General features: G+C 41.7%; 1 pseudogene; it reads left to right on the forward strand.

Moving 5' to 3' along the window:
• On the forward strand, nt 18,359-22,381 carry LOC108637474 (annotated as a pseudogene).

Consider the following 23,421-nt stretch of genomic DNA (forward strand, 5'->3'; position numbering starts at 1 on the left):
CTAAACATGTTATTTCAGCTTCTCGATGTCTTTCATCCCCTTGAACAGTACTGTGGGCAGAACTGGCTTTCTTTGCTCTTCCATAGAGCATTTTGCAGGCCTGGGACCACATGGGGACCAGAACTCAATTCAGGTTGCAGGCCCAATTTCATTCTTCCACTAAGTCACAAACTTGTGTGTACCTCTCTCATAGGAGGGATGACATTCGGCCTCCACCTTTAACCTTTATTTTGTGTCTCATCTTGTTTAGAACCTAGGTGAAAAAAAGCAGTGTAATTTAATGGGGACCTCTTTGGAGACCTCAAAAACGGTTCCTCCGATTTTCCCAGTGCTATCTTACACATGCTGAGTTTCAATGTTTCCCAGCTGCTAGTAAGGGAAGATATAGTTTGCTATGTTCAAGAGATGCTTTTATAAAAAACCATCATCTGTAAAAGATTTAAAAGTCCTGACATAAAATTCATAATACCATTTTGCAGCAACTTTATTCACTTGTAAAAACAAACTCTTTGACATGTTCTTCTTTTTTCAGTTTGATAGCATTATCATTCTTTATCATCTCATTTATCTTAGTTCTTATTATGTTTTTTATGACAATTATTAATTTGTTTTTCAGATAGTGTCATTCTTTTTCTTCTTCCAGTTTTATTGAGATATAATTGTCATATAACACTAAGTTTAAGGTGTACAGCATAATGATTTGATTTATATACCTCATGAAATGATTATCACAATAAGTTTAGTGAACGTCCATCATCTCATATAGATACAACATTAAAGAAATAGAAAAATATTCCTGGGATGAGAACTCAAGATTTACTCTCAATTATTTTTATATGTAATATATACCAGTGTTAGAGGAGGGCATGGAAACCCACTCCAGTGTCCCTGCCTGGAGAACCCCTGGCAGGCTGCAGTCCATAGGGTTGCAGAGTCGGACACGACTGAAGCGACTTAGCATGCACGCGTGCAGCATGCATGCCTCAGTGTTAATTACATTTGTCATGTACATTATACCCCTAGTGCTTATTTATCCTGTAACTAGAAATGTGTACCTTTGGATTGCCTTCATCAGTTCCCTCTCCTCCAACCCCACATCTGGTAACCTCAAATCTGCTCTTTTTCTATGAGTTTGTTGAAGTATAATTGACCTGTATTATGTTAGTTTCTGGCACAAGACAGTGATTGAATTTTTCTATACTTTTCAAAATGATGACCATGATAAGTCTAGTTGTCACCTGTCATCATTCAAAGATAGCATATAATTATGGACTATATAATCCACAGTGTACATTTCATACCCATGGCTAATTTATTTTGCATCTGGGGGATTGCATGCCCTAATCTTTCTCACCTAATTCTTCTCCTCCCACACCTCCCCACACCTCTTCTCTCTGGCAATCATCTCTTTGTTCTCACAGACATGAAAGTCGCTCATTTGTGTCCAACTCTGTGCAACCTCATAGACTATACAGAATTCTCCAGGCCAGAATACTGGAGTGGGAAGCCTTTCCCTTCTCTAGGGGATCTTCACAACCTAGGGATCGAACCCAGGTCTCCCGCATTGCAGGCGGATTCTTTACCAGCTAGAGCCACCAGGAAAGCCCAAGAATAATGGAGTGGGTAAGCCATCCCTTTTCCAGGGGATCTTCCAGACCCAGGAATCAAACTGGGGTAGCCTGCTTTGCAGCAGGCTTCTTTACCAGCTGAGTTTCCAGGGAAACTCTCTCACAGATATAGTCATTATTATTATTATTGCTGTGGGATCTTAGTTCCCCAACCTGGGATTGAACCGGTGCCCCCTGAATTGGAAGCATGGAGCTTTAAACATTGCACAGCAGGGAAGTTCCAATCTTTCTTTACATAATAGACAATATTTTTTATTTCCATAGAGAAATAGACTCGATACTTTTCTGAAAATTGGTGGTCTTCTCAGTCTAAAATTTTCCCCAACTTACGATAAAGGCATAGGAGCAAAACAATATTAGAAAAATAGTGGAAGAATGATTAGAAATGGCAGCTGACACTAAGCCCGAGGGTTGTAGAGATGCAGAACATGAGTAAACAGGAGGCAACGATCTTTGCTTAAGGCCATTAACGCACATGGGCCCAGGGCTGCCAGGTCATCTGATTTCCAAAATGAAGCTGAAATCATATTTTTACATTAAATTTCACTAAAAAATCAAATACTACCTCAATTTTGAAAAGAATCACTGAGCATATCCACAAAATACATTTTTTGGCAGAATCCTTCATAATCCCATCGGGGCTGCCAGTTTATTATCAGAAGCCACAGGGAGCTTCTAAGGTGGTTGGACATAGCCGATTACCTGTGTTATGAGATCTGTTTGGGGAAGACTGGGCCCCTCTTAGGAACGGGCTGTCTTCCTTTGTAAGGGCTGAGACGCTTGGAACAGGGGGCAGAGCAGATGGGGATGGTGGGATGATCCTGGCTAAACACCTAGTTTGCTTTTAGCCTGGGGCAGCCAAGGCTGCAGGTGACTCCCCAGTACTTTCTCGGAGATTCCAAGCTGACCATGTCCACTTGCAGGCTTTCTTTCCCTTAATTTTTCTTTCCTTCCAACCTGGCCATTCTCACTGCTTCCATTGAAAACCAGAGCAGTTCAGCTGCAGTTTCAGGTTCTGGAGATTGGTGAGTACTTGGTAAATTTTAGTCACTGTGGGACATGGCTAAACAGCTGGACCAAGGACAGCAGTAACTAACCAGAAAGGCAGAATATCTGGGATGAAATATAGCAGCCGGAAAAAACAGAACAGCATTTCATTTGCTGTGGAGAAAATATAATCATTAAAGAGCCCCAAATGAAGACTACTACTTTTTTTTTTTTTTTAAATCTTTTGTCCACTCTGTGGCATGTGGGATCTTAGTTCCCAAACCAGGGATGGAACCCACACCCCCAGCATTGGCGGCACGGACTCTTAACCACTGGACTGCCAGGGAAAGCCTGAAAACTACTTTTTATGAGAAACATGTAGAACATGTTGTGCTCTCCTCTAAAACTGAGTGGCCTTTCTGAGAGGATGTGTACACATAATACACACTTAACACGTTACACAGTGTTTTCACACAGGTATACTATTTTAATAAGACTTTTGTTTTAATAAATTGTATTAAAAATATGCTTTTGAGTACATTTCTGTTAAGTGATTATTCGGATATCCACTTTTGAAAAATTGCTTATCCAAGTTTATTGGGTCACACCCAATTGCATTATCTTTTCTTATGGATTTGTAGAAGTCTGTATTCTTTTGTTCTTTCTCTCTCTCTCCCTCTTTTTTTTTTTTTTTTGTGTGTGTGTGTGGCCTACTCCAAGGCCAGGCTTCCCTGGGTCTCAGATGGTAAATTATCCATCCGCCTGCAATGCTGGAGAGGCAGGTTCCATTCCTAGGTCAGGAAGATGCCCTGGAAAACTACATGGCAACCCACTCCAGTATTTTTGCCTGGAGAATTCTGTGGACAGAGGAACCTGCTGGGCTACAGTCCATGGGGTCGCGAAGAGTCAGACACAACTGAATAACTAACACACACATTCCAAGGTCATGCCGATATTTTTCTGTTATCTGCTTCTGGAAGGTTTATTGTTTTACATTTAATATTTAAAACTATAATCCACTTGGAATTAACTTCTTGTGTGTGAGGTAGGGGTCAAGTCCTTCTTTGCTTCCTTTCCTTTCCACGTCCCTTCCTCCTTCATCTGGACATCCTATTGGCCTAAAGTCCCTTACTAAAAGACTGTCCTGTTCCCAATACACTGTATATAACTTTGTCATAAAGAAAGATGTGTGAGTCTATGCATTTTTCAAGTTTTTTTTTTTAATAATTTTTTGTAAGCTTTAAAACCGACCCACATGCGGTAGGCAGTCTCCAAGATGGCCCCCAAAGCTCTTGCCTCCTGATATTTACACCCTAGCATAGTTCCCTCCCACATTGCACCAAGATTGGTTTGTGTGACTCATAACATACAGCAGAAAAGATGGAATGTCACCTTCAAAATTAAGTTTTAAAAGATACCAAGATCTCCCTCTCTCTCTCTTTCTTACTTGTTTTTGGGGAAGCCAGCAGTCATTTCTGAAGGATACTCACACAACCTTGTGGAGAGATTCACATGGCAAGTAATTGAACCCTTCGTCCATGAAACCAGCGTGTGAGTGAACTCGGGAAGAGATCCTCTGGCCTTCAGGTACTGCGGACCTGGCTGACGGCTTGACCACAGCCTCATAAGAGACCACAGCCAGAACCACCCAGCAGAGCTGCTGCCACATTCCTGACTCTCAAAACCAAGTGAGACAATAAGTTTTTGTTGTTTCAAGTCGCTAAATTTTGGGGTAGATTGTCCCACAGCGTGCATGCGTGCTAAGTCGCTTCAGTCATGTCCGACTCTGTGACTCCCATGGACTGTAGCCCCCTCCCAGGTTCCTCTGTCCATAGAATTTTCCTGGCAAGAATACTGGAGTGGATTGCCATGCCCTCCTCCAGGGGATCTTCCCTACCCAAGGATCTGCGTCTCCTGTAACTCCTTCATTGCAGGCAGATTCTTAACCGCTGAGCCACTGGGGAGACCCTGTTACACAGCAATAGATAACAAATATATCATTATTCCATTTACAAAAATGTTTACATATTCAAAAACACGAGCAGAGCTCCTAAAATTTTCACTTTATTATGAGTTCTTGAAATGATAAAGGCACTTGCAAAGCAGAGGTTTCAGTCCAATTCAGTTCAGTCACTCAGTCATGTCCGACTCTTTGCGACCCCATGAACCACAACATGCCAGGCCTCCCTGTCCATCACCATCTCCCGGAGTTCACTCAGACTCACATCCATCGAGTCAGTGATGCCATCCAGCCATCTCATCCTCTGTCATCCCCTTCTCCTCCTGCCCCTAATCCCTCCCAGCATCAGAGTCTTTTCCAATGAGTCAGCTCTTCGCATGAGGTGGCCAAAGTACTGGAGTTTCAGCTTCAGCATCATTCCTTCCAAAGAAATCCCAGGGCTGATCTCCTTCAGAATGGACTAGTTGGATTTCCTTGCAGTCCAAGGGACGCTCAAGAGTCTTCTCCAACACCACAGTTCAAAAGCATCAATTCTTCAGCGCTCAGCTTTCTTCACAGTCCAACTCTCACATCCATACATGACCACAGGAAAAACCATAGCCTTGACTAGACGGACCTTAGTCGGCAAAGTGATGTCTCTGCTTTTGAATATGCTATCTAGGTTGGTCATAACTTTTCTTCCAAGGAGTAAGTGTCTTTTAATTTCATGGCTGAAGTCACCATCTGCAGTGATTTTGGAGCCCAAAAAAATAAAGTCTGACAGTGTTTCCACTGTTTCCCCATCTATTTCCCATGAAGTGATAGGACTGGATGCCATGATCTTCGTTTTCTGAATGTTGAGCTTTAAGCCAACTTTTTCACTCTCCTCTTTCACTTTCATCAACAGGCTTTTGAGTTCCTCTTCACTTTCTGCCATAAAGGTGGTGTCACCTGCATATCTGAGGTTATTGATATTTCTTCTGCAATCTTGGTCCCAGCTTGTGCTTCTTCCAGCCCAGCGTTTCTCATGATGCACTCTGCATAGAAGTTAAATAAGCAGCGTGACAATATATGGCCTTGACGTATTCCTTTTCCTATTTGGAACCAGTCTGTTGTTCCATGTCCAGTTCTAACTGTTGCTTCCTGACCTGCATATAGGGTTCTCAAGAGGCAGGTCAGGTGGTCTGGTATTCCCATCTCTTTCAGAATTTTCCAGTTTATTGTGATCCACACAGTCAAAGGCTTTGGTATAGTCAATAAAGCAGAAATAGATGTTTTTCTGGAACTCTCTTGCTTTTTCCATGATCCAGCAGATGTTGGCAATACTTAATGACTAATGCCTTACACTTCTGCTTCATTGACTACGCTGAAGCCTTTGACTCCATGGATCACAACAAACTGTGGAAAATTCTTCAAGATTTTTGGAGTATAAAACACCAGACCACCTTACCTTCCTCCTGAGAAATCTGTATGCAGGTAAAGAAGTAATAGTTAGAACCGGACATGGAACAACAGACTGGTTCCAAATAGGAAAAAGAGTATGTCAAGGCTGTATATTGTCACCCTGCTTATTTAACTTGTATGCAGAGTACATCATGTGAAATCCCAGGCTGGAAGAAGCACAAGCTGGAATCAAGATTGCCGGGAGAAATATCAATAATCCCAGATGTGCAGATGACACCACCCTTAAGGCAGAAAGTGAAGAGGAACTAAAGAGCCTCTTGATGAAAATGAAAGAGGAGAATGAAAGAGCTGGCTTAAATTCGACTTTCAAAAAACTAAGATCACATCATCTGGTCCTATCAGTTCATGGCAAATAGATGGGGAAACAATGGAAACAGTGACAGACTTTATTTTCTTGGACACCAAAATTACTGCAGATAGTGACTGCAGCCATGAAATTGAAAGACATTTGCTCCTTGGAAGAAAAGTTAAGACAAACTAAATAGCATATTAAAAAGAAGAGACATTACTTTGCCAACAAAGGTCCATATAGTCAAAGCTATGGATTTTTCATTAGTCATGTATGGATGTGAGAGTTGGACCATAAAGAAAGCTGAGCCTCGAAGAACTGATCCTTTTGAACTGTGGTGTTGGAGAAGACTCTTGAGAGACCCTTGGACTGCAAGGAGATCCAACCAGTCCATCTTAAAGGAAATCAGTCTTGAATATTCACTGGAAGGACTGATGCTAAAGCTGAAACTCCAAAACTTTGGCCATCTGATGCGAAGAACTGACTCATTTGAAAAGACCCTGATGCTGAGAAAGATTGAAGGCAGGAGGAGAAGGGGACGACAGGATGAGATGGTTGGATGGCATCACTGACTTGATGGACATGAGTTTGAGTGAGCTCTGGAAGTTGGTGACGGACAGGGAAGCCTGGTCTGTTGCAGCCCATGGGGTCTCCAGGAGTCAGACATGACAGCCACTGAACTGAACTGAATGCCTTACATGTCACAAAATCACAGGCAGTTCTGACTTCAAGCCACCAGTGCTACAGAAAGTATGCGGCAGACAGAGATAGAATGAGAAATGCAAGATTAAATCTGGGATTCCAGGATAATTTCTGTGGGTCCCTCCTTCTGGACAATTTATGATTCTGGTAGAAGCCAAAGAACTCTATTTCTATAAAATCCTTAAGATAAAGAGTGGTCACCTTTCTTCTCTCTTCATTCCTACAGCTGTCTTAAGTTATTAAATTGCTTTAAATACCAGCTGGAAAATGCAATGAGTATTTAAGATACAATGTGCAGAGCACTTTGCCTGGGGCACATAGTCAATGAAAGGAAGTCTTAGGAGGTAAGACTGAGTAAGCTGGAGTTTTTTTGGTAAATTGATGTCTTTTTGCTCTTGGCCATTAGAGCTGGGAAGAGCCATACAGCAGCCATGCACCAGCTGGCCCAATGAAGTGGTAGATTCCTAAAGGCAACCTGATAGTTCCTCAGGCCTGTGGTCTTGGTACCACTGCTTGCCTGTTGTTAAAAAAAAAAAAAAAACCCTGGGCATACGGAAGTGCGTGTTACAAATACAGATTCCTGAGCCTCACCCCAGGGCATTCTAAATCATTCAGTTAGAGGTCGGGTCAGGAAATGTGCATTCGTAACAGCCTCTTATGGAGATTCTATGGACATCCAGGTTTGAGAACAAGTTCTAAGATATTCTTGGTGGGCTGGCTCTGTTACCTCCAAGTCTTATGTGCTCATTCTCTCTATCTCTCAATCCAAAGCCTCATCATAAAACGGTCCCTGATAACTCCTGAGACTCTTTTGTTTCTGGGGACCTACATGGCTTTGGGGCACCTTGTTTCTTACAGAGTTTCTGCTCTTTTTGCTTTTTTGGTTTGGGCATCACCTGGTATTTAGGGAAAGAACTTCCCTACTCCAAACTTGGTCCTTGGGAACTTCACCCTCAGCTTGGTCCTCACCAGCTCCCAGGGAAGAATCATATCATTTTGCTTAAATGTCATATTTTAAAACTGAGTGCCTCCCTCAATGCACACACACACACACACACACACACACACACACACACATGCTTCCCACACTCTCTCTCACCCAGGCAGGGGCCAGTGGAGGATGGAGAAGCCAGCTCGTTCCACATTCAGGTTCTTGAAAGCCTTGTCTGAAGCCTTCCATACTCACTTCCATCCGTCCATTCCCTTCCCTGTGGTATCACGGTCAAATGAATGTGGACACTGAGCTCTGGATTTTGTTGCTTTCAAAAACATTTTTTTGGGTACAAAAAAATTAAACTCACACAGTAAGTAGAGAGAACAATACAACGAATCCTCATAGACCCATTCACCCAAATTCAGTAATTATGAAAAAATTTGCCACATTTACTTTATCTACTCTTTTTCTCCCTTCTGTTGAATTCTTTCCTTTCAAGCCAGCTTCAGACATTTCAGACATCTAAACTGGGCAATACTATGAGGCTGTCTTTCTGGTAAATCTTCTGTCTTCCTGTCTGGAAAACTACTACTTAAGAGACCAATCATGGCCTCCTTCATATGCTTCTGCATCCAGTGCCCAAGCCCATGATGTCAATGTGCATCTCCGTATTACTGTATACATTTCTTTAACATGTTTCTTGTCTAAATCAAGATCCAAGCCAGGTCTACCAATTACGTTTAGTGGTTTGTCTTTTATACCCATTTTAATGTAGACTTCTCCCCGCCCCACAAGCCCTTGACTTGTTGCAGTAACTAAGTCTGTTTCCCATAGCCCTCCCAACATTCTATTGTGTCGGTGTGGCTCCTTTGGAGTCATTCAACTTGCTTCCCTCTCTTCCTTGTTTCCAGAGGCTTGATTAGGTTGCTTCAGTTTTTTAGGCAATAGGTGATGCCACAGGCTTTTTCATGGAATACCTCAGAAAGCCTGTAGTATCTGGTTGTTTTGCTTTTAATGATGCTAAGATCGTTCAGTGGCTTTAGGGAATGACCAACATGATAGCTCATTCTAAACTTTCCCAGCACCGGTTCATCACGTTAGTTTCATCCATTGACAATCCCAAGTGAGTTCTGAAGAATTCCTGCTGCAACAGCACAACTGATCCACTGGTTAAATTCACCTACAGTCATCCATTGTACTTCTTTGCTCTGAACCTCCAGGAGATGCAGCTTCCTCTCATGACTGTATCGCCAAACTCTAGAAAACTGCTTCTTAAACCTTTAATGTGCATATAAATCCTATTAAAATATAGGTCTAATTTAGGAGGCTTGAGGTTCTATATTTCTAACCAGCTTCCAGGCTATTCCAATATTGCCGATCTGTGGCTATGCTTTACTGAGCAAGGCCCTAGGGCATCTCTAATAACTAAAATCCCGCAGGAACCAGAAGGAGCTATGTACAGGCCACTCAGAGATTTTCAAGAAACTAGCCCTGAGAATCAGGGAGTACATCTAAATTGGGCAACACTATAGGGCTGTCTTTCTGGCAAATCTTCTGTTTTCCAATCTGGAAAACTGCTACTTCGAGGCCAGTCATGGCCTCCTCATATGGCTTCTGCATGCCAATGCCCAAGCCCATGATGAGGCCCTTCTCACTAGGCTGGACCACTTAGATTTAGCCTCTTCCTTCTCCTCTCCTCGTGCATATTTCTGCTCTTAAGTTCTGCAACAAGAGATGGAAAAAGTGCAGGTAAAAGTGTTCTATGCTCTGGCTGTCTCCAGAACTTAGTATACTGGGAAGTACATGGACCAGCATGTGCCATAGAGGACTGTCTGCTGTCTCCACAGTACCTTGGAAAAGGTCAGGGCTTTTGGCCAGATCCCCCTGCAAGAGCTGACAACATGTGATACAGGGGAGGGAAGGGGCTGTACCAAGAGCACGGTAATAAAAGCAAATTGTCCCCAGCAGCGAAAGTCGTCTGATCCCATAGACGACTGCCCTAGAGATTTTGCTGTCCAAATCTCAGTGCTCCCAACTGGCATCCACTCACTCATATCTCTTGGCTTGATGTCCTAGATCATGTACTAGTTTTGAGATCTCCTAAGGCTTCCCTGGTGGCTCAGATGGTAAAGAAACTGCCTGTAATGGGGTAGACCTATGTTTGACCCATGTGCAGTTCTAAATTGGGCAACACTATAGGGCTGTCTTTCTGGCAAATCCTAGGTCAGAAGGATCCCCTGGAGAAGGGAATGGCTACCCACTCCAGTATTCTTGCCTAGAGAATTCCATGGACAGAGGAGTCTGGTGGGCTACAATCAACCTAATTACAAAGAGTCGGACACAGCTGAGTCACTAACACTTTAACTCACTCACTTAAGCTTTAAGGTCCTTCCAGATATCCTCTCTGGTATTTTTGGATCCATCTTCCAATTTCATGCGTGCTTTATGGCTCTGCTTACACTTGTGATTATGTTGGGGGGATGGTCACAAGCCTTGGACAAACACAGCTCCCTCCTACATGTCGCCCTGCACACTCCACATCCGGCCATTTTCAACTCAGGTCTCTGAGTGCGGAAGACCAGTTGGGATGCATTGGAGCAACTGGAGTTAGATTGGGAAACATCTTAATTCCTAGATGAGGTTGCTCTGTGTGCACTGAGGAACTGCTGAAGGTTATCAAGCAGGAAACCAGCAGTTCCATGATATTAGGTTATTTGAATATGTTTTCCAGGTTGAGACATTTTTAAGAGTATTTTGAGGCATCAACAACATGCCTCATTAAAAATCTCAGAACATTCTGTCCTCCTGTAGCCCAGCCATGGTCTCTGGGTTCTCACTGTGACATTTTCCCCCAGGTAAATGTCTTCTTGTCTCAGTTTATTTATAGTTCATTTAGACCATCAAAGCAATAATAATTCCCAAAATAGAGAGCGATGCTCTGATGATCAATGGGATATATGAAAAGCACTTTAATATAAGAATAAAAATGAAAAGGGTGTTTTTTGTGGGTTGTTTTTTTTTTTTTTGGCTGCACTAGGTTTTCATTGTTGCATGAGTTCAGTAGTCGGGGAGCGCTGACTTAGTTGCCCTGTGGCGTGTGGGATATTAGTTCCCTGATGAGGGATCAAACCCATGTCCCTTGCATTGTAAGGTGGATTCTTAACCACTGGGCCTCCAAGCAAGTCCAAGAGAGTGGTTTTAATGTAACTAATAACTTCCCTCTCATTCACTCCATCAACTCAATTTGTGTTATTTCTTTCAAGACCATGCCTAAGAAATGTTTCTTCTATGAAGCCATTCCTGACTAAATCTACCACATCTTGAATCAGAAAGAACTTTACATTTAAAGCTAGGAGGTATCACGATACAGACTTTATAATAAAGTAGATAAAGATTTGAATCCCAGATCTGTTACTTACATTATCTGAAATGAAGGTCAAAATTATCATCTGTATTATGAAGCTATCAATTCTTTGTTATCTCTATTAACACTTATTTTTAACTCAGTGGCAGTCTCCCACTACTTTCTTGTTAAGATAACCCAGATCTATTCCAATATTGAGTGAAGATTTCTTGATCTCATGAAAGATGGATCCAGCTCCTGATTTGTATGGACCATGTGACCCAGTTCTGGCCAGTGAGATACAAGGTGAAGTCTGATGGGGGCTTCTGGGAAAGATTTTCATCCCTAAAGTACATGCTCTACCTTCCTTCTTCCTGCTTTTAAACTTGGTTGTGTAAGAACATGAAAGTGTCTACTGTGAGAGGCAGATGAGTGCCAAGACACTGACTCAGAACTCTGAGTTATGAAACTGCTGACCAAATGCCAGCAATGGTATTAAGTGCTGGGGAGACAATGAAGAGCCAGTAACAGATATCATCTCCGCCCTCCTGAAGCTCAGAGTCTAGTGGGAGGCGATAGCCAGCGATCAGACACTGTGCAAGTTAATATGAAATCACAACTGTGACAAGTGTTTTCAAAAAGAGGAACATTTTTAATTATTAATCTCCTGGATTAATAAATCATGGAGAAATATATCTTCCCAATATACCTCTACATGATCTGGGAGAGTAGATGATGCTTCTCTGGGGATGAAATGATAGAGCACGATCTGAAGGAAGGTTAGGAGCTAGTTGGATGAGGGATTAAAGAGACCAGGAGGTTTAGGGATACAGGACAGCAAATGCAAAGACCCTGGGAAAGAGGGAACATGATATATTTGCAATTGTACTTTTATTTTTTAATTTAATTTTATTTGATCCAAGTTGTATATTTGTGGATGTAAACTATAATGCATATAAACTATATGTAGTTTTAAAAGTCAAATAATTACCTTCACTTGATGCTTTTGAACTGTGGTGTTGAAGAAGACTCTTGAGAGTCCCTTGGACTGCAAGGAGATCCAACCAGTCCATTCTGAAGGAGATCAGCCCTGGGATTTCTTTGGAAGGACTGATGCTCAAGCTGAAACTCCAGTACTCTGGCCACCTCATGCGAAGAGTTGACTCACTGGAAAAGACTCTGATGCTGGGAGGGATTGAGGGCAGGAGGAGAAGGGGAGGACAGAGGATGAGATGGCTGGATGGCATCACCGACTCGATGGGTCTGAGTGAACTCTGGGAGTTGGTGATGGACAGGGAGGCCTGGTGTGCTGCGATTCATGGGGTTGCAAAGAGTCGGACACGACTGAGCGACTGAACTGATCTGAACTGAACTGAATAATATTGAAATTGATACAGGTTAATATCATAACAAAAATCAATCCATGCCTCACTCCTCCCCACTTTCCAATCCCACTCCTCAGGGGCAACTGTTTTTCATCATTTAAGCTTTCTTTTTCAAATTCTGGCATTCACTTCTATATTTCTAAGTAGTATGCTGACTGGCCAACCCAGAACACAGTTCTGTGACCCAGGTCTGGCCAATGAGATCGAGGCATATAGGAGGCTTCTCGTGTCCGTGCTGGCATTTCTTTCTTCATAAATGACTTAGTTGAGGTAAGCACCACCCTCTCCTCCTCCTTACTGTCTTAAGCATAGATGTAACGGCTAATGTTGATGGGGTCGTCTTGTGTCCACATGAAAAAGGCCAAGAGACTCTCAGAGATACCACAACTGAGTGTTGGGACCAATGCTAACTTTCAGAGCTTTTTATTTTTTTTTCCAAATGAGAAAAACTAAATCCCATCTTTCTAAACTACTGTTAATCGGCCTTGATATTAGTAGCAGCCAAAAGCATTTCTAACTGATGTTTAGTTGCTAGTTTCTGATTTATGAATTTTGGGCAATAGGTATTGACTTTCTGTTATAGAAGATGACTATTTTGAGCTTCCCAGGTGACACTAGTGGTAAAGAACCCGCCTGTCAATGCACAAGATGTAAGAGAAGGGGGTTCAGTCCTTGGGTTGGGAAGATCCCCTGGAGGAGGGCATGGCAGCATAATCCAGTACTCTTGCCTGGAAAATCCCACAGACAGTGGGGCCTGGTGGGCTGCAGTCCATGGGATCACAGTGAGTCAGACATGACTGAGCGACAAAGTACGTGCGCACACAGATGATAATTTAACTCTCACAATCTCCCGCATCGTCGTCACCCACCCAATACCAGTATCTTTCTCCTTTCATCTTCCCAGTTTATCACCAGTTTTAGTAAATTATCATTCAGAAATTCTATTATGAAGATCATATGAATATTATTCACTATTGAATGAAGTATGTAGTAAGATTAATTTGATAATATTTCCAGTCTTGTATAATTTTCCCCCAGAGTTACTGAATGTTAAATGTTTAGTTTTCTCTGTACCTATTCCTAATATTTTTCATACCCTCAAAGAGCATCTCAATATAATTTTCCATAATGTTAAACTTAATTGTTGGGTTCAACCCTTCCCCACCCCAAGACCTCTGTTCGATGAGAGAATTCAGTTGCTCTCTAAGCCTGCTAAGCCATTATCATTTTCTGCCATCCCTCTAACTTTCTCCTCTGTTGCCTCCTCTCTTTCCTGAATCTTAAGACTATCTCTTTCTTGGTTCTTTCTGTTTTTCCATGTCTTAATAGAGTACATTGTCTAGTATTTTTTTGAGAAAGGATGCAAGGTTTTAGAACTTGAGCTTCTGGAATTGAATTTTATTCTACTTTTATATTTCACTGATAACTTGTCTAGGTATATAATTCAGCATTTAAAGGTTTTTGTCCCCGCTAATATCTTGATTATACAGAGGAAGTGAGAAATAGATTTAAGGGACTAGATCTGATAGAGTGCCTGATGAACTATGGAATGAGGTTCTTGACATTGTACAGGAGATAGGGATCAAGACCATCCCCATGGAAAAGAAATGCAAAAAAGTAAAATGGCTGTCTGGGGAGGCCTTACAAATAGCTGTGAAAGAAGAGAAGTGAAAAGCAAAGGAGAAAAGGAAAGATATAAGCATCTGAATGCAGAGTTCCAAAGAATAGCAAGAGATAAGAAAGCCTTCCTCAGCGATCAATGCAAAGAAATAGAGGAAAAGAACAGAATGGGAAAAACTAGAGATCTCTTCAAGAAAATTAGAGATACCAAGGGAACATTTCATGCAAAGATGGGCTCGATAAAGGACAGAAATGGTATGGGCCTAACAGAAGCAGAAGACATTAAGAAGAGGTTGCAAGAATACACAGAAGAACTGTACAAAAAAGATCTTCAAGACCAAGATAATCACGATGGTGTGATCACTCACCTAGAGCCAGACATCCTGAAATGTCAAGTCAAGTGGGCCTTAGAAAGCATCACTACGAACAAAGCTAGTGGAGGTGATAGAATTCCAGTTGAGCTGTTTCAAATGCTGAACGATGATGCTGTGAAAGTGCTACACTCAATATGCCAGCAAATTTGGAAAACTCAGCAGTGGCCACAGGACTGGAAAAGGTCAGTTTTCATTCCAATCCCAAAGAAGGGCAATGCCAAAGAATGCTCAAACTACCACACAATTGCACTCATCTCACACGCTAGTAAAGTAATTCTCAAAATTCTCCAAGTCAGGCTTCAGCAATACATGAACCATGAACTTCCAGATGTTCAAGCTGGTTTTAGAAAAGGCAGAGGAACCAGAGATCAAATTGCCAACATCCGCTGGATCATGGAAAAAGCAAGAGAGTTCCAGAAAAACATCTATTTCTGCTTTATTGACTATACCAAAGCCTTTGACTGTGTGGATCACAATAAACTGTGGAAAATTCTGAAAGAGATGGGAATACCAGACCACCTGACCTGCCTCTTGAGGAACTTATATGCAGGTCAGGAAGCAACAGTTAGAACTGGACATGGAACAACAGACTGGTTTCAAATAGGAAAAGGAGTATATCAAGGTTGTATATTGTCACCCTGTTTATTTAACTTCTATGCAGAGTACATCATGAGAAACGCTGGGCTGGAAGAAGCACAAGCTGGAATCAAGATTGCTGGGAGAAATATCAATAACCTCAGATATGTAGATGACACCACTTTTATGGCAGAAAGTGAAGAGGAACTCAAAAGCCTGTTGATGAAAGTGAAAGAGGAGAGTGAAAAAGTTGGCTTAAAGCTCAACATTCAGAAAACGAAGATCATGGCATCCAGTCCCATCACTTCATGGGAAATAGATGGGAAAACAGTGGAAACAGTGTCAGACTTTATTTTTTGGGGCTCTAAAATCACTGCAGATGGTGACTGCAGCCATGAAATTAAAAGACGCTTACTCCTTGGAAGAAAAGTTATGACCAACCTAGATAGCATATTCAAAAGCAGAGACATTACTTTGCCAAGAAACGTCCATCTAGTCAAGGCTATGGTTTTTCCTGTGGTCACGTGTGGATGTGAGAGTTGGACTGTGAAGAAAGCTGAGCACTGAAGAATTGATGCTTTTGAACTGTGGTGTTGGAGAAGACTCTTGAGCGTCCCTTGGACTACAAGGAAATCCAACCAGTCTATTCTGAAGGAGATCAGCCCTGGGATTTCTTTGGAAGGACTGATGCTCAAGCTGAAACCAGTACTTTGGCTACCTCATGTGAAGAGTTGACTCATTGGAAAAGACTCTGATGCTGGGAGGGTTTGGGGGCAGGAGGAGAAGAGGGTGCAGGAGAAGAAGAGGGTGCAGGAGGAGAAAGGGATGACAGAGGATGAGATGGCTGGACGGCATCACTGACTCGATGGATGTGAGTCTGAGTGGACTCTGGGAGTTGGTGATGGACAGGGAGGCGTGGCATGCTGCGATTCATGGGGTCGCAAAGAGTCGGATACAACTGAGTGACTAAACTCAAATGCCTGAATATCTTGAAGCTGGCAGTGTTGTTGAATGAGCTAATATATTCTGATTCTTCTCTTTTTTTGGCCATGCCCCACAGCTTGTGGGATCTAGTTCACCGACTAGGGCCACTGCAGGCTGTGAAAGCTCGAAATCCTAACCACTAGACCACCAGGGACTTCCATTTCTTCCCCTTTCTTTCTTTTTTTTTCTTATTGTTGATCCTTTGTGTCTGAGCAGTTTCCTCTTTGCTTGCTTCATTTTATTTTCATTTCATTTCTCTGGGCTAGAAAGATCAGCCCAGACATTTTATGATAATTGCTTCAATTTACATCATTTAGAACCCACTGTGCTGACCACTGTGTGGGTCATATCAATTAGAAGACTTAAAATACTTAAGCTCTTTAAAAATTATATTTTGTCTTTTCTCTGATAATTTTCTTCCCAACGTTTTTCCATTCTCTTTTTCTGAATTATCTCTTAGTCATGTATTAGATCTACCTGTCTGACCTCACAATTGTTAATTTTTTTTCTCTTTTACTCTCTATTTTGTCTTTTTTTCCTACTTTATGGGAGATTTCCTAGATTCTATCTTCAAATATACCATGGAAGGCTCTTTTTAGGCTTTCTTTTTAGGCTCTTTTTAGGCTTTCATACTGATATTTTAATGTCTATGAGCCCTTTTTGACTCCCTGATGGTTGTTTCATTGTTTTAAATAGTATGCTGCTCACTGCCGCAGCACATATGCTAAAGTTGGAACAATGTAGAGAAGATGAGCATGGCAAGTGTGCAAGGATGACAAGCAAATTCATGAAGCATTCCATAAAAAAATTTAAAAAAATAAGTAGTACGCTGTTCTTATTTCATGGATGCAATGTTTTCTCATATTTTAATTATACAATCTTTATTCCATCTTTGTACCGTCTGTTTTTCTTAAAATCACTCTTTTAGTTACATTTTGGTCAAGTCTTCATTTTGGAGGCTTTTCTCAAATGTCTGACCTCTAACCTCTTATCTATATTTAAGAGTGTAGCAGAAAGAGCTCCTTAGAAACTCTCTGTATGAAGGTAGGACTTGTTGACTGATGGACTTTGTTGAAAGCAGATGTATTAGAGAATGGCCCTCTTTTTCCTTTCTTTCTTCTTTGCTTTCTTTCATTTCTTCCTTCCTTCCTTTTTCCCTCTCTTTTCTTTCTTCTCTTTCTTCTTTCTTCCCCAACTCTCTCTTTCTTCCTGATTGGGAAATACGCACATCAGTATCTGCAGATCTTTTCTCTAAGACCTTACAATTAATCCAAAGAAAGATCTTCTGATCTCCTGCTTTGAGAAGAGGCGTGGCTGCTGGTGGGATAAGCTTGGTTCCTGGCTCACTGGGCTGGGTGGAGGAAACCAGGAGATGGTATCTCACTGATTAGCATATGGCCTTCACAAACTCTCCTTGTTATAGGTCCAGTACCTCACTCCTGATGATTCCCTCGATACACCCAAGTCTGCAGTCTTCCTGGTTCACTTTGTCTAGAATACACTCCTGTCTCCTGCCAGAATGAGGAGGGATGGTGTTACGGGCTGAATTGTGCCCCCCACCTAAATTCATAGGTTGAGGTCCTAACCCTTGGCAGTGGCATACTCCATTTTATTGCACTTCACTTTATTGGGCTTTGTGTGCTTTTTTTTTTTTTTTTAACAAACAGAAGGCTTGTGGCAACCCTGCATCAGGCAAGTCTGTTGGCACCATTTTTCCAACGGCATTTGACCACTTTGTGTCTCCGTGTCACATTTTCACAATTTTTGCAATATTTCAAACTTTTCAATTATTATTATATTTGCTACAGTGATGTATGATGTGCTCTTTTAAAACTTTTATGTATTTATCTATTTGGCTGTGCTGGGTCTCGGTGCTGCGTGGGCTTTTGTCTGGTTGCAGTGAGCCAGGGCTACTCTTCCTTGCAGTGCATGGGCTTCTCACAGCGGTGGCTTCTCTTACTGCAGAGCACGGGCTCCAGGCACATGGGCTTCCGTAGCTGTGGCATGGGCTCAGTAGCTGCGGTTCCCAGGCTCTGGAGCAGGTTCAATAGTTGGGTGCTTGGGCTTGATTGCTCCATGGCACGTGGGATCTTCCCAGACCAGGATCGAATCCATGCTTCTTGCATTGGCAAGTGGATTCTTTACCACTGAATCGCCAGGGAAGCCCAAAAAGTGACCTTCAATGCTACTATTGTAATTGTTATGGTGGCACCATGAACTGTGCCCATATAAGATGGCCAACTTAATTGATAAATGTGTGTGTGTTCTAATGTCTCCATTGATGGGTCATTCCCCCATCTCTCTCAGGCCCCCCTATTCCCTGAGACCCAACAATATTGTTATCAGGCCACTTAATAACCCTACAGTGGCCTCTAAGTGTCCAAATGAAAGGACAAATCAAATGTGTCTCATTTTAAATTAAACCTGAAAATTATTAAGTTCAGTGAGAAAGGCATATAGAAAGCTGAGTCAAGCCAAAAGCTAGGCCTCTTGTGCCAAATAATTAGCTAAGTTGTAAATGCAAAAAAAAAAAAAATAGTTCCTGAAGGAAATTAAAAGTGCTACTCCAGTGAACACAGAAATGATAAGAAAGTGAAAAACTTATTGCTGATATGAAGCAAGTTTTAGTGGTCTAGATAGATCAAACCAACCACCACATTGTCTTAAATCAAAGCCTCCTCCAGAGCAAGGCTCTGCTGCTGCTGCTGCTGCTAAGTCGCTTCAGTCGTGTCCAACTCTGTGTGACCCCATAGACAGCAGCCCACCAGGCTCCACCGTCCCTGGGATTCTCCAAGCAAGAATACTGGAGTGGGTTGCCATGTCCTTCTCCAATGCATGAAAGTGAAAAGAAAGTGAAATTGCTCTAATTCTCTTCAATTCTGTGAAGGCTGATGGAGGTGGGGAAGCTGTAGAAGAAAAGTCTGAAGCTAGCAGAGCTGGTTCATGACCTTTAAGGAAAGAAGCTGTCTCTGTTACATAAACGTGCAAGATGAAGCAACAAGTGCTGATGTAGAAGCTGCAGCAAGTTATACAGAAGATCTAGCTAAGATAATTATCAAAGACGGCTACATTAAACATCAAACTTTCGGTGTAGATGAAAAACCCTTATATTGGAAGAAGATGCCATCTAGAACTTTCACGGCTAGAGAGAAGCCAACAACTGGCTTCAAAGCTTCAAAGGACAGGCAAACTCTCATAAAAGAGGTTTATACAGCTGGTGACTTGACGTTGAAGCCAATGCTCATCAACCACTCAGAAAATCCTCAGGCCCTTAAGAACTATCCTAAATCTACTTTGTGCTCAAGGAACAAAGAGCTTGTATGATTGCATATGTGTTTACAACATGGCTAATTGCATGTTCTAAGACACTGTTGCAGAGAAGGCAATGGCAACCCTCTCCAGTACTCTTGCCTGGAAAATGCCATGGACGGGGGAGCCTGGTGGGCTGCTGTCTGTGGGGTTGCACAGAGTCAGACATGACTGAAGCGACTTAGCAGCAGCAGCAGCAGCAGCAAGCCACTATTAAGACCTACTGCTCAGAAAAAAAGAGATTAATTTCAAAATACTGATGCTCACTGAAAATGCACCTGGTTACCTAAGAGCTCTGATGGAGGCATACAAAGAGATGAACGTTTCATGCCTCCTAAGACGATATCCATCTTGCAGCCCGTGGATCAAGGAGTCATTTCAACCTTCAAGTCTTACTAATTAAGAAATACACCGTGTAAGACTAAAGCTGCCATAGACAATAATTCTTCTCATGAATCTGGACAAAGTAAATGAAAAACCTTCAGGAAAGGATTCGTCATTCTGGATGCCATTAAAAACAGTCATTAAGAACATTAAGATGAGGTGACTCATGGAAAAAAGGTCAAAATATCAACATTAAGAGGAGTTAGGAAGGACTTCTCTGATGACCCAGTGGTTAAGAATCCGCCTGTCAATGCAAGGGACAGACATGGGTTTGATCCCTGGTGAGGGGAGATCCCACATGCTGTGGAGCAACTAACCCTGTGTGCCATGACTACGGAAGCCCACACACCTAGAGGCTGTGCTCTGCAATAAGAGAAGCCACCGTGAGAAGCCTGCACACCACAGGGAAGAGTATGCCTTGCCCACCACAACTGGACAGAAGCCTGTGAGCAGCAACAAAGACCCAGCACAGTCAAAAAACAAAATTAATTAAAAAACCAAAAAGCAAAAACAGGAGTTGGGTAAAGGTTGGTTCCAACCCTCATGAATGACTTTGAGGCATTCAAGATTTCAGGGAAGGCTCTTTGACATAAATCACAGCAAGATCTTCTTTGACCTACCTCCTAGAGTAATGGAAATAAAAACAAAACTAAACAAATGGGACTTAATTAAACTTAAAAGCTTCTGCACACCAAAGGAAAATGAAAACAAATATGAACAAAATGAAAAGACAACCCTCAGAATGGAAGAAAATAATTGCAAATGAAGCAATTGACAAAGGATTAATCTCCAAAATATACAAGTGGCTCATGCAGCTCAATATCAGAAAAACAAACAGTCTCCAATCAAAAAAATGGGCAGAAGACCTAAACAGACATTTCTCTGAAGAAGACATACAGATGCTCAACATCGCTTATTATTAGAGAAATCCAAGTCAAAACTACAATGAAATATCACCTCACACGGTCAGAATGGCCATCATCAAAAAATTTACAAACAATAAATGCTGGAGAGGATGTGGAGAAAATGGAACCCTCTTACACTGTTGGTGGGAATGTAAATTGATGTAGCCATTATGAAGAATAGTATGGAGAATCCTTAAAAAAAACAGGAATAAAACTACCATATGACCCAACACTCCTACTACTGAGCATATACCCTGAAGTAGCTCAGTCATGTCCGACTCTTTGCGACTGTACCCTATCAGGCTCCTGAGAAAAACCATTATTCAAAAACACACATGTACCCCAACATTCATTGCAGTATGGCCAGTACAGGGAAGTAACTTAGATGTTCATTGACAGATGAATAGATAAAGCAATTGTGGCACATATATACAATACAATATTACTCAGCCATAAAAAGGAATACATTTCAGCCAGTTGAATTGAGATGGATGAACCTAGAGCCTGTTATAGAGTGAAGTCAGGAAAACAAATATCACATATTAATGCATATGTATGGAATCTAGAAAAAGTACTGATGAACCTATTTGGAGGGCAGTAATGGAGATGCAGACATAGAGAACAAACCTGTGTACACAGTGGGGGAAGGAGAGGGTGGGAAGAATTGAGACAATAGCATTGAAACATATGCATTACCGCAGGTAAAACAGATAGCTATTGGGAAGCTGCTATAAAACACAGGGAGCTCAATCTGGTGCTCTGTGACAACTTAGAGCAGTGGGATGGGGATGGGTGGGAGGGAGGTTCAAGAGGGAGGGGATATATGTATACTTATAGCTGATTCATGTTGTTATATGGCAGAAACCAACACAACATTGTAAAGCAATTACTCTGATCAAAAACAAATTAAAAAAAAAGATTTCAGTGAAGGAAATAACTGCAGATATGCTGGAAATAGCAAGAGAATCAGAAACAGAAGTAGAACCTAAAGATGTGACTGAGTTGCTGCAATCTCATGATAAAACTTTCATGAATGCCGAGTTGCTTCTTATGGTTGAGCAAAGAAAGTGATTTCTTGAGATGGAATCTACCCCTGGTGAAGATGCTATGAAGATTGTTGAAATGACAAGGGTTTAAAATATGACAAAAACTTAGCTGGTAAAGCAATAGCAGGACTTGAGAGGATTGACTCTAGTTTTAAAGGAACTTCTTGCTATTAAACAGTACTGCATGCTACCAAGTAATTTCTTTGTGAAAGGAAGAGTCAACTAATGTAGCAAACTTTACTGTTGTCTTATTTTAAGTCATCACAGCCACCCAAACCTTCAGCAACCACCACTCTGATTAGTCAGCAGCCATCAATACCTAGGCAAGACTCCCCACCAACAAAAAGATTACTTAATGAAGGCTTAGATGATGGCTAGCATTTTAACAATAAAGTATTTTTTTAAGCAATAAATTGTGGTATTCTACATGAAAATAAACGGAGAAGATGATGGCAGTCCACTCCAGTACTCTTGCCTGGAAAATCCCATGGATGGAGGAGCCTGACAGGTTGCAGTCCATGGGCTCTTGAAGAATCAGACATGACTGAGCGACTTCACTTTCACTTTTCACTTTCATGCATTGGAGAAGGAAAATGGCAACCCACTCCAGTGTTCTTGCCTGGAGAATCCCAGGGACGGGGGAGCCTGGTGGGCTGCCGTTTATGGAGTCACACAGAGTTGGACACGACTGAAGCGACTTAGCAGCAGCAGCGGCAGCACATGAAAATAAAAGGTACAAAACGTCTTATTTCAACATAAAAACTAAACTATTTTTTCTGGAGTACGTCTTGATCTGGAAAAAGGATAGATATGCTGGAAGAAAAAAAAAAGAAAAGAAAAGACAACCCATTCTTTAGTCCTATGCTGTTGAGCAGCGGATGACTTCAATGAAGTATTTTTTACTTAAAAGTATGCACATTGGTTTCTTAGACATAATGCCATTGCACAATTAATAGACTACAATATAGTGTAAATGGAGCTTTTGTATGTACTGGGAAACCAAAGAATTCATGTGACTTGCATTATTGCAATATTCACTTTATTGAGGTGCTCTGGAACTAAACCTCCAATAACTCCGAGGTATGGCCTTACCTCCGAATGTGACTGTATTTGGAGACAGGGCTTCTAAAAAGGCAATTAAGGTAAAATGGGGTCATATGGGTGGGCCCTAATTCAACATCACCAGTGTCCTTATAAGAAGAGAAGATTAGGACACGTGCATGTTCACAGTGAACAGGCTCTGTGAGGATAGAGCCAGTGATGGCCACCTGTAAGTCAAGCAGAGAGGCTTCAGAATGAAGCCAACCCTGCTGAAACCTTAACCTTGGACTTGTAGCCGCCAGAACCGTGAGAAAATATATTTCTCTTGTTTAATCCACATGATGTGTGGTATTTCTTATGGTAGCCCTAGCTTTGCCAACAAAGGTCCGTATAGTCAAAGCTATGGTTTTTCTAATAGCCATGTACAGATGTTAAGAGTTGGACTGTAAAGAAGGCTGAGTGCCAAAAAATTGATGCTTTCAAATTATGGTGCTGGAAAAGACTCTTGAGA

The sequence above is a fragment of the Capra hircus genome, chromosome 14 (assembly GCF_001704415.2).
Source record: "Capra hircus breed San Clemente chromosome 14, ASM170441v1, whole genome shotgun sequence".
Taxonomy (NCBI): domain Eukaryota; kingdom Metazoa; phylum Chordata; class Mammalia; order Artiodactyla; family Bovidae; genus Capra; species Capra hircus.